Source organism: Micromys minutus (genome assembly GCF_963924665.1).
Source record: "Micromys minutus genome assembly, chromosome: X".
In the NCBI taxonomy this organism is placed as follows: domain Eukaryota; kingdom Metazoa; phylum Chordata; class Mammalia; order Rodentia; family Muridae; genus Micromys; species Micromys minutus.
Genome location: NC_137970.1, coordinates 87,266,193 through 87,277,565, shown reverse-complemented (window position 1 = coordinate 87,277,565; position 11,373 = coordinate 87,266,193). Strand labels below are relative to the sequence as shown.

The 11,373-nt window shown below is 44.4% G+C and overlaps 1 pseudogene across 1 annotated transcript in view; it reads left to right on the top strand.

Annotated features, from left to right (window-relative positions):
• The window catches only part of LOC308415099 (testis-specific Y-encoded-like protein 1), a 57,875-nt pseudogene extending 46,764 nt beyond the window's left edge, over nucleotides 1–11,111 (top strand). The window contains exon 3 of the transcript in view: nucleotides 10,563–11,111. The product of the transcript in view is annotated as a testis-specific Y-encoded-like protein 1 (transcript). The remainder of the gene's footprint in view (nucleotides 1–10,562) is intronic.
• Nucleotides 11,112–11,373: the final 262 nt, after the last annotated feature.

The following is an 11,373-nucleotide window of genomic DNA, read 5'->3' as shown; positions in this document are numbered from 1 at the left end:
AACCCTTTGGGAGAACAATAGTTTTTACAATACTGAAACCTAAGTGAATATTCGTAACAGTTTTCAATATTAATCCAAATTCTTAGAATGTTTGGATAATTTGGTCTTTAGTAAAAGTGTCTCTCAAATTATTGTCTTCATGGGAAAATAAGTATGTGACTGGACTGCCTTGATAATCTCTTCTTAAACTGCACCTAGCTGTAAAATTTCTTGGTCAGATTAGCACTGTATTATTAGTATATTTGTTGCCAATTTTATGTATAATAGTAAATAAAAGCACGGCACCCTGTTGGGTAGCTTTTTTTCCACCTTGGCCATAAACCTGCCTCAGTGAGTTTGTATAATTAACAAGCCTGTTGAATTATCAGATATCGTAAATGAATACAACAAACATTATCCAGAGGTATATAGAAGAACACGGTGATGTTTCTCCTGTTTAAAGAGTGATTGTTACCGCTAGAGTTTTGTTGCTTTAGAAAGTTGACAGTTACAACTGTTTACTGAGATTTGATACCTTTCCACACAACTTGTGCAGTACTCCCATATCTTCAGTCTCACAATTTGTCTCCACTGATGATATTTTCATGTGATTTTGAAATGTGCATTTTATAAGCAGACACGAATAAACTACTTACCAGTTAATGTACCATTTAGACCCTTTCATCTGTGAAAATATTAACTTTATTATTATCTTCCATTTGTCAGATACTTCAATGCCTTTTATCATAACTTCTCTGCCTTGCATTATTTCTGTTTTCCAGTGTCAGATAACATTTCTAGGAACTCCTGTTGCTGGAAAATATAGTAATTACTCACTGTGGTGAATTACACACTTTTTTTAAAGCCTTCTTGTAGGCCTTGAGAAGGGAAATGGATAAATTCCATTCTTTTTCATACCTGATATGCAAATAACTTCATGATACAGTAGGTAAAGAATGATACTATTTCACATTTTTACTTTTATTTCTCTCAGAATTTAGAATCCTTACAAAATAGAGCAAATTGTGTTTAGTTTTTCTTCCAGCTACTATGCATTGCACATAGTAGCAGGCAATTTATAGATTGACGTAATGAATCACACAGATGGCAAAGGTAAGTGCCCAGAAATACTAAATATAACGGGAAGAAGTTTCTTGCTTACTTTGTTGTAAAAGACCACATCCTGTGTTTTGGCATAAGTGTTAGAAAAAGGATGAAGAGTGTGTGGGGAATGGTATGGCCTGTGGAGGTGTAGTGAGGCCTGCAGGTGTGGGGGGTGCCTCTGGATGACCCATGTTGGAATCCCTTCCAGCTACGTGACCGACCAAACCAGGGTACAGTACATAAAACAGTTTACTCAGGTCATGGGGGATTTAAGAGGGTAGTAGAGGCAGAGAGAATAGAGGAATCCAGGCTTGCCATGAGCACGTGGAGAAAGAGAGGAGGTAAGAGTACAAGAGCAAGAGAAGTGGAGTTGGCAAGCAGTCCCTTTTAGAGTGTCAGGTCATTGGGGCAGAGCATATCTGGCTGTTGCCAGGTAACTGAGGGGTGGGGTTTACCGAATCCCAACAATCTTGCCTTAAAAACCATTATGATAGTTTTCAAACCATTTGTAAAATTGATGTCAGGAGAATTTGCAAAGAAGTTTGATAAATACCAAAATGCTCTTTTAATGATTAGACAAGGTTTAGATTTTTAATGTATAATTTTTCATCTGCAATAATAACACCACTCCATTTTGAATGCTGTTGTAATATTTATTTGCTTTTGAACATTGTAAGGTAGATCTTACACTGACAATAAGATGTTATACTCGAGGTATATACTGTCTAATACACTGGCAGTCCAAATCATGGGTTAGTGTTTGGGCATATTTATCTGGTCTACACTGACTTGTATAAATAACATGTACTAACTTACAGAGTTTGAAAAACAAGATATTTCAGGCTTTCACATTACATTTTGAGAATACTGTCAGAACTGGGCTAAATATATTTCATATATAAATTTATATTTATATGGCATATAAATATAAATCAGTTTTCCAATAATGTGGCCAGACATAATTATATAGGACATTATTTAATGAATCTGTAAGTAAATATATTTTTAAAAGTTAAACAGTATTACTTTCTTCCCATGAACTGCATATGCTTTTGTGTAAGTTAAGGTTTATCTAGCTAAAATGCAAGATCAATAAAGAATATTGGGTTTAAAGATGTTAGATATGTTTATTAACTTGAATGCCTAAAATACAATGAGCTGTTTGTAAAATGTGCTGTGCAACTAAGTGTACTTCTGTTATAAGCAGAATAGATTGAGTCTAAATTTACACTCTATGGTTTATAATTCTCTAAATTCTAGCAAATTTTAAAGATTAGTGTAGATTCAGCAGCATTAGTCATTTTTAATGTGATTAAATAACATTGATCTGTCTTAGCTCTTGAGAAGCTCATAAGCAAAGTAGATTGAGTCTAAATTTTCACCCTATGGTTTATAATCCTCTGAATCCTAGCAAATTCTAAAGATTACTGTAGGATCAGCAGCCTTAGTCATTGTTGAATGTTATTAGATAAGATGGATCTGTCTTTGCTATTGAGGAAGTCATTCAATGAAGGGAGAATCACTTGTTTGGTGTTTTCTTTCTTAAAACTCAATATTGCTCAACCCTAAAAAAATACACAAACAAATTTAGGGGAAAACAAACTGAGAAAGAGGAAGCATCAAAGACATTGGCGACTTCTCACTTTTCTTTACTATTGAGTCCTTGACTAAAAGAGTTGTGTGAGAATCTATATGTTTTATTTGCATTTCTAGAGCTGAGGAGACAACCCACGACCTTGCTCTTGCTAGGCAAGCACTGAACCACTGAACTAAGTCCCTTTGTGAGCATTTTAGGAAAGAGTGAGTAACTTGGATGCTGTGCTTTATTCACAGCTAATATCTGCTCTCATCCATTGGATTGCCTTCATCCATTTCTCCTGACTTCCCTCCTCCTCTCACTAAACCTCCATGCCCCTCCCATCTCACAACTTCAGCAACCACCTGACAGCTCAGTCATTCTCCAAAATCCTCAAGTCACCATCACAGGTGGACCCTTGATTCTGTGTTTTCTATACAATCGAGCATAAACACACAAACACAGACAAACACACACACACACACACACACACACACACACACACACACACCTATCTACCTACATTTCAACCTACCTACCTAAGTTTCTCCTCTTTCTGCCTCTAGCTTACCAATATATACAGCAAGAGCCACAGTTTCCTGGTCAGTTGGCAATGTCTGGGTACAAGATGGTGTAAACCACGTTCCTTTGGAAACTGTCACTATCTAGGAGAAGCCTTCATTCAGGGCACTGAGAGTCTGCAGAGGTCCACCCCCTCCCCTACCCCATGCACTGCCTAGGTCTTAAGTCACAGCTGGTGGAGGGAGAGTCCTCTAAGAGCCTCTAAGACACAAGCCTGCCAGTGCTTTTCAATTATCTTTCCTGACCTAGCTGCCTGGAGGCTTCTTCTCTGATGCAACAAAGAGAGCTCTAACCAGGCAGGCCTGCTCTGAGTTCTCAGAGGTTTAAAGCCCGGAACCCCAAAACAGAACCTGTCCTGCCACCCTACATATTGTTTTTAAGCAATTGTTTCATCCACCAAGTTAAAGGCAGAGCAGGAATGATTCCCCTAAAAGCCACCTTGGACCTTTGTACACCCTTACTTAGCCTAGCTACTCCCTGGGGATATAGCCTGAAGGGTTGCCTCTATATCCAAACCTGTCCTTCCCAGACAACACTGTCCTCAAGGAAACAGGAACTGCTACACTCTGAGTCCTTGCTGTATCTGCTTCTAGGCCCTCGGGGCCTAGGTTCCTAACCCTGGGACAGACACAAATTAAAGAGACTCACAGACACTGTTTCACTCAGTTTCCAGCCAGGCCATCAGAACTCGTATCCGAATGCAGTTACCTTGATGTCATCACTGAAGTTTTTGATCCTTTGCCAGCCTGAGTTTTCCAGATGGAAGTTGGCCTGGCTCTGGTAGAATAGACAGCACGGTTAACGACTGAGGCATCTCTAGCTCTAAAAGTTAAATAGGGTAGAAGAAGGTAAACTTCCTATTCTGGTTTAATAAGGTGAACGAACGTGAATCTTTAAAATCTGTCTTTATCCTGAGATTCTCAATTTGTGTTCTTTCAAATTATCCCCACTTCACTGTGTAGGCGTTAGGGTTTCACTGTCCACTAGGAACATGTTTCGAAACTTGCTAAACATTCTTTAAAACACACATAATGTGCTATTGTTATGAGAGTAGCACACAAGTGGAAGTTAGAGAACAGAATTGAGGAGTTGGTTCTCTTCCACCTTTCCATGTGCTTTGGAGATCAAATTCAGGTCAGCAGGCTTGGTAAGAAATACTTAACCCACTGAGCCTCCCTTCAGGGTCATGAATCTTTTGCTAAATGCCTTCAGATCTTCCCTTTAAGTATAAACCAAGGAATTGCTGAACAGAACTTAACCCATGACAAAGACTTTTAGTGCTGCTGACTCATAGACACTGTCATTGTCCTCCCTGGAGGTCACCTTCAGCTGAAGTTCACCAAGTAGAGCAGTGCAGTCTGGGACCCTGTAGCCCATGCAGTACCAAGGAAGCTTCAGCAAAGCTCTTTTGTCCTGAAGCCACTAAGACAAAGGGACGTTTTTGTTGTTGGTTTGTTATATCTAACAACCTCTTTCTTCTCAATTGCTGGGATTTCATAGGTGCCCCAAGCACAGCCAAACATGGACTTTGTGTAAAGAATATGTTATTTATTATCACAGTCAGATCATCCCACTGTCATCCTCAAATCCCAACTTTATAAACATACCTTGGCTTTTTAAAAATCAAATTTCCTCTAGTTTTTTCTTTTTTTGCAGGTGTGTGGTTGTGGTTTTGTGTGTTTGTGTGTGTTGTTTCTGAGACCAGGTTTCTCTGTACCTATGGCTGTTCTCTAGGCCAGGCTGGCCTTGAACCCAGATCTCCTGACTCTGCCTCATAAGAGCTGGGACAAAATGTGTGTGCCAGCTTGCACAGCTGTTTCCTCTAATTTTAATGCTGTGCCGACAAAAGTTGAAATTTTATTCTAGACCCAAAATGAGCTCCTGTCTCAAAAACAAAACAAAATAGCCAGGTTTATTGGCCCGTACTCCTAATCCCAGTGCTTAGATTAATGCAGGAAGATTGCCGTTCATAGTTTGCTTGGTTTACAGACTGAGACCCTTGCTCAAACAAAACCAAAATGAAGAATAAAAATAGAGTATGGTCTCAGTGGAAAGCTAGTCTATCTAATTGTGAACTACACTCCAGTTTCTTACAAAAATGGTGGAATTAGAAAGGTGTGCATTTCCTGATAGCAAGCACACCAGTCACCACTGCCAATCCCAAGCTGATACAGCTTCAGAGGAAGACAAAAAGAGCTGGTGTTCTTGTTCTGTGTAAATCTGTGTCACACATTTGAGTGCTCTCTCTTGCGCGCACACACACACATAGTGGAATAGTTCAATAAGAATATCTTTGCGGTAAAATAGTCTACCTCTATCATAATTATGGGAAACAGCGCTTTTTCAATGATGTGCAAAGTCTAATTCAATGTGTTAAATGTCTTTGTCTGTGGTGCTGATGACTGAGACTGAGTCCATACTTATCACTGAGCTCTATTCCCAACTCTGCCTTCCAAATATTTCTAAACACATTTCAGCCAAACTCAAATTGTTCCATAACATTTGTCCTGTTCCCTGGATTAAAACTTTGTTTTCTTTTTTATTTTAAAACAAGATTCATTTATTAAGTATATTGTTCTGCCTGCATGTATGCCTGCACACCAGAAGAGGGCAGCAGATCCGGTTAGGAATATTTTCTTTAAAAGAATTAAGAGCATTGAAAATTCATACATCAGAGTGTGTGGGAAGCCACCACATTTTCCATTACAAGATGGAGCCCAGCCCGAAGGAAAGGTGGCCAGTTTTGAGATAAACAACCCAAGTGCATATGCACACCTGCCTGTTTTGCTACTCATGCTGACAACGAGTATGCTAATTAGGGCTCACAGAATGCACCAATCAGGTGTCAACAAAGTCCTCCTAAGCATATATAAGGAGGGCTGGTTTCTGCGCTCTGGGTCTTTCACCACTGCAATCAAACCTGCAATAAATGCCTGTAGAAGGATCCTGTTGTGGCACGTCTTTCTTGCCAGCGATAAAGATGATCGCTACAAGAGTCAACTAACCCAGACCCTTAAATGCTCTCTGAGTCTGAATCCCCAACCAAAGAGCAAGCACAGGCTTAACGTAGGCACCGTGCACACATGTAGCAGATGACGTGTTAGGTCTTCATGGGGTTCCCTCAACAACTAAAACAGAGGCTCTCTATTAGCTGGTGACATGCCTGTCTATCTTTGGATTGTGTACCCCTAAAATAAATGTCTTGTCTGGTCTCAGTAGGAGTGGATGCCCCCAGGCCTGCCATGACCTGACCCCAGCACACACACACACACACATACACACACACACACACACACACTGAAGAGCCAGGCAGCAGACCTGGGTTCCAACTAGAGATCCAGCTGTTTTAAACAACTTTGGGATTATGGCAGACTCAGGCTGTGTCTACTCAGATTCACCAGGAGCAACATCTTGTCATAGGCTCCTCCCCCACTTGGTACAAACAGTGGGGTGGCTTGAATCTGATGATGTTGGATCACCACCCCCCACGCTCCCCCAGATCACTGTCAGGTACCTGAGACTTGGGGAGTGTTCCTCACAGGTCTGGGTCTCTACTCTCCAGTTAGAGATGACTCTGGACATATAAAGGTGGTGAGAGTGAGTAAAATGATGACTGAGCAACTGGACCTTTCATGAGAGGCCTGGAGCAGGACAAGGGACATTTGTCCCTAACAGCCACGCTCTCTGTGATGTAGACACTGCCATGGCAACCTCAGGCCAGTGTCTGTTGCTAGGAGAGAAGGTGGTAACAGTTGAGGGCCTCCCAGGGATCCTGGGGAGTCCAGAGCCAAGGGGTGTCTCAGGCCTTGACCCCCCAGATGGGGGTGGACACAGCTAGTCAGGGAGAGACTCTGTCTGTTTTCGAGGGCCTCGCGCCAGCGGCCTTTGTGATACCTAAAGATGCAGAGAAAGCCCTAGAAACTCGGGGAGTGGAAGCCGAGGCCCACCACGTGAGGATTGAACAGGACACTATCGCGGTAGCATCAGAAGAGAAGTCAGAAGTGGCAATGCACAGGAGTGACACACCTCCCCACCCCATGCACTGCTTAGGTTTTATGTCACAGCTGGTGGAGGTAGAGTCCTCTAAGAGCCTCCAAGACACAAGCCTGCCAGTGCTTTTCAATTATCTGTCCTGACCAAGCTGCCTGGAGGCATCTGCTCTGATGCAACCAAAAGAGCTCTTTCCAGGAAGGTCTGCCCTGAGGTCTCAGAGTTGCAAGGCCTGGAACCCCAAAACAGAACCTGTCCTGCCACCTTGCATATTGTTATTAAGCAATTGTCCCATCCACCAATACACAAGGCCGAGAGGGAATGATTCCTCTTTATGCCACCTGGAACCTTTCTACACCCTTAGTCAGCCTAGCTACTCCCTGGAGATATAGCCTTAAGGGTTGCCTCTACATCCAAACCTGTCCTTCCCAGACAACACTGACCTCAAGGAAACAGGAACTGCTACACTCTGAGACCTTGCTGGACCTGCTTCTAGGCCCTCGGGGCCTAGGTTCCTAACCCTGGGACAGACGCAAATTAAAGGGACTAACAGACACACAAAGTGGGAGGAGAGAGAGATAAGGCAAGGGATACACAGAGAGATGCAAGGGTCTTCCAGTCCTCTGAGATCCTAGACTGTAAATCTGTTAATTTGATAAGCATCTGTGTTCCTCCAGCAAATCCCTGGACAGGGCCGAGACCAGACGGCCAGGTGTCTTTTGACCCTTCACCCTGGCTGATCTCCTACGATGTTAGGGAATGTGAGCTAGTCAGGAGAAGCCAGGAGGAGTATGCTGCCTGCTTGGGTGTCAGGAATCACAGCAAGGAGACTATCAAGGCACCAGTCCTGGGTGGTACCCTGCCAGCCCAACCTGTTTTGAACCCCTTTGGGATTATGTCAGACTCAGGCTGTGTCTACTCAGATACACTCTGAGCCCTTGGTGGACCTGCAATCTCCATGAGTTTTATATTACCTTGCTCTACAAAGTGTGTTCCTGGACAGCCAGAACTACACACAGATACCATGACTCTGAAGAATAAACAAAAACAGAAAACAAAATAAGAGAAAGAAAAGCCGGAAATTTTGTGAGAACTTGCCAATGCACACTAAAAATGCAGCAGTTTTGGGGCTTTCGGTTGTCTGACAGAAATATTTGTAATAATAAAAGTTCTTACTCGTTACGTTTGGAAAGCACAACAAACCATCCACAGGGAAGACCATGCTTTACCAGCACAAATCATCACACACCTGCACCTCCTTAGCCTAGGGTAAGTGAGCCCTGAATCAGTTAAATTCCCTGAATATTCTCAAAATTCTCAGAGCCCTGTTCCAGGGAAGTGCTTCTGAGTCCCCCAAGAGACTCTTCCACCAAGGATCTCCTGGTACTGCCCAGAAGAGAACCTCCCAGGCCAACACAATTGGTGTTCTCTTCTCTGCACAGAGGGGTCCCTGAGTTCTCCAAAGCCCAAGGCTCCTAGGTCAGAGTTACAGTCTGCAGAGAAGAGCTCTCACACAAAGACCTCTCTAGCCACCAACTCCTCCAGCATCTTAGAAGGAGTCAGAGGGTGGGTGGGGGTAAACTTACTTGGTCCAGTCCTGGCTGCCCATGGGTCGAATCTCAGACCTCTGGATGGTTGGGATGGACAGCATCATTCCCTCAGGGCCAATCCCCTGACTCTGCATTCTCAGTTGGGAGCAAAGTAGTGAAAGACCCCCGCTTAGCAACAATAAATGCCACTTCTGTAAGGCTCTGCACACACAGGGCCGGCCAGGTCAGGGTCCCAGGTGGCCAAGCAAGATACCGGTGGGCGGCCAGCTTGCAATAGACAAAGAAAGGGAGACACTCAGACAAGCCCAGCTTTCAGATAAGCTGCAGCCCCCAACTGGTACCAGGAGTTGTGTCCTTGAAGCCATATTTCTGGCACAGTTCCCACACTTAGATAAGCCCAAGAAAACTATTCTTGGGAGCCGCAACCCCGGCTGGTACCAGGAGCTGTTTCCTTGGAGCCATGTCTTTGGGCTCACTCCCTGGCTACATTTAAACTAACCAATTAGAACCCTGTTGCTATGCTTCTGCTTCTGTACCTTGCTTCTGCCCCCCAAGCCCTATAAAAAGGGGACTGCCCCTTTGTCCAGCGCACAAGTCCTCCTAGAGACTGTGTGCCCACAGGTACCTGTGTATCTAAATAAACCTCTTGCTGTTTGCATCCGAATTGTGGTCTCGCTGCTCCTTGGGAGGGGTCTCCTCAGGTGGAAGATACCCTCCGGGGGTCTTTAGTAGAAAAGGAAGAGCAATCCTTTCACACTGAGAGCTGGCTCTGCCCTGTGGATATGAGACAACTGGGATCTGCCCCAGTGTCTCAAAGGGGCTGGAGTGATGGGCCTGCGAAAGCCACATGGGGTATAAAAGTGCTCACTTTACTGGTCTCTGAGAGGCTGTTTGATGCCATTAAGTTATTGAAGGAACCGAATAACAAGAAAATAGCCATCCAAGATTCTACTCAGATTCAACAGAGCCACAACTCGGCCTAGGCTCCTCCCACACTTGGTACACACAGTGAGGTGGCTTGAATCTGATGATGGTGGACCACCACCCCCATCCACTCCCAGATCACTGTCTGGTTCTGGAGATCTGGGAGTATTCCTAACAGGTCGGGTCCTTACTCTCCAGTTAGAGATTACTCTGAACATATAAAGGTGGTGAGAGTGAGTAAACTGACCTCTGTGCGACCGGACCTGTCATGCCAAGCCCTGAGCAGGACGAAGGGACCTCTGTCTATGTCAGCCGCGCCCTCTGTGATGCAGACACTGTCATGGCAACCTCAGGTCAGCTTCTGCTGCTAGGGGAGAAGGGGGTAACAGGTGAGGGTCTCGCAGGGATCATGGGGAGCCCAGAGCCCTGGAGTGTCTCGGGCCTTGACCCCCAGATGCCAGTGGCCTCAGCAAGGCAGGGACAGATTTCGTCTGATGTCGAGGGTCTTGCTGAAGCAGCGTTTGTAATAACGAATAATGCGGAGAAGGCCCTAGAAACTTGGGGAGAGGAAGCCGAGGCCCATGACATGAGGATTGAACAGGGCACCATCGCGGTAGCATCAGAAGAGAAGTCAGAAGTGGCAATGCAAAGGAGTGAGGAGGTGATGAAGGTGGAGCTGAAGCCTGCGGGTGAAGAACAGGGCATGTAGGTGGCTCGTGGAGGAGTGAGGGAGTCGCAGGAGAAGGCAGGGCCTTGGCACGAAAGCATAGATCTTCACACGAACCCGCTGGAGGACATCCAGGTAGAACTGGACACTGAATGCTCAGGCTGACAGGGCCTTCCAACATCTGGAGCAGAAGATTGGGCAGATGCATTGACACTCTCTGGAATGAAGGAACTATAACATTCAGAATATCCCAGGCTTCTGGATGACTGACTTCAGGAACCACCCTCAGTTATCCTCCATGATTAGGGGTCAGGAAGTAGAGATGTTAAGGTCCATAACCAATCTGGGGGTGAAGGAACTGACACATCCTAAGACTGGCTGCAAATTCAAGTTTTTTTTTCAAAGAAACCCCTACTTCAGAAACAAGCTGATTGTCAAGGAATATGAAGTGAGATTATCTGGTCGAGTGGTGTCTCTTTCCATTCCAATCATATGGCGGAGGGGGTATGAGCCCCAGTCCTTTATTCGCAGAAACCAAGACCTTCTCTGCAGCTTTTTCACCTGGTTCTCAGAACACAGCCTTCCAGAAACTGACAGAATCCCTGAGATTATCAAAAAAGACCTGTGGCTAAACCCATTGCAATACTACCTGTCGGGTGAAGGAATCCATAAACCCCGACGTCGCCCAATAAGTGAGCCAGTGGAGATTCCCAGGCCTTTTGTTTTCCAGTCAGGTTAATTTTACCTTTGAAAATGCAACTGAAGGGGTCCCTTCTCACCTGTGCTTGAGCAGAGGCAGCGGTTACACAGTGTTTTGATTTGATTTGACTTTTCTGCATCTTCTGTCTGAATAGTTTCTCTACCTCGACATTAAGACTGTGGACCTGCTTCTGCTTTCACATGACCCCCATGCTGTTCTGAATTCGTATCTGCAGGTTCATGGACAGGGCTTGTACCCTTTCTAAGCTGAACAATGAAACTGTACATTAAATTGTGAATCC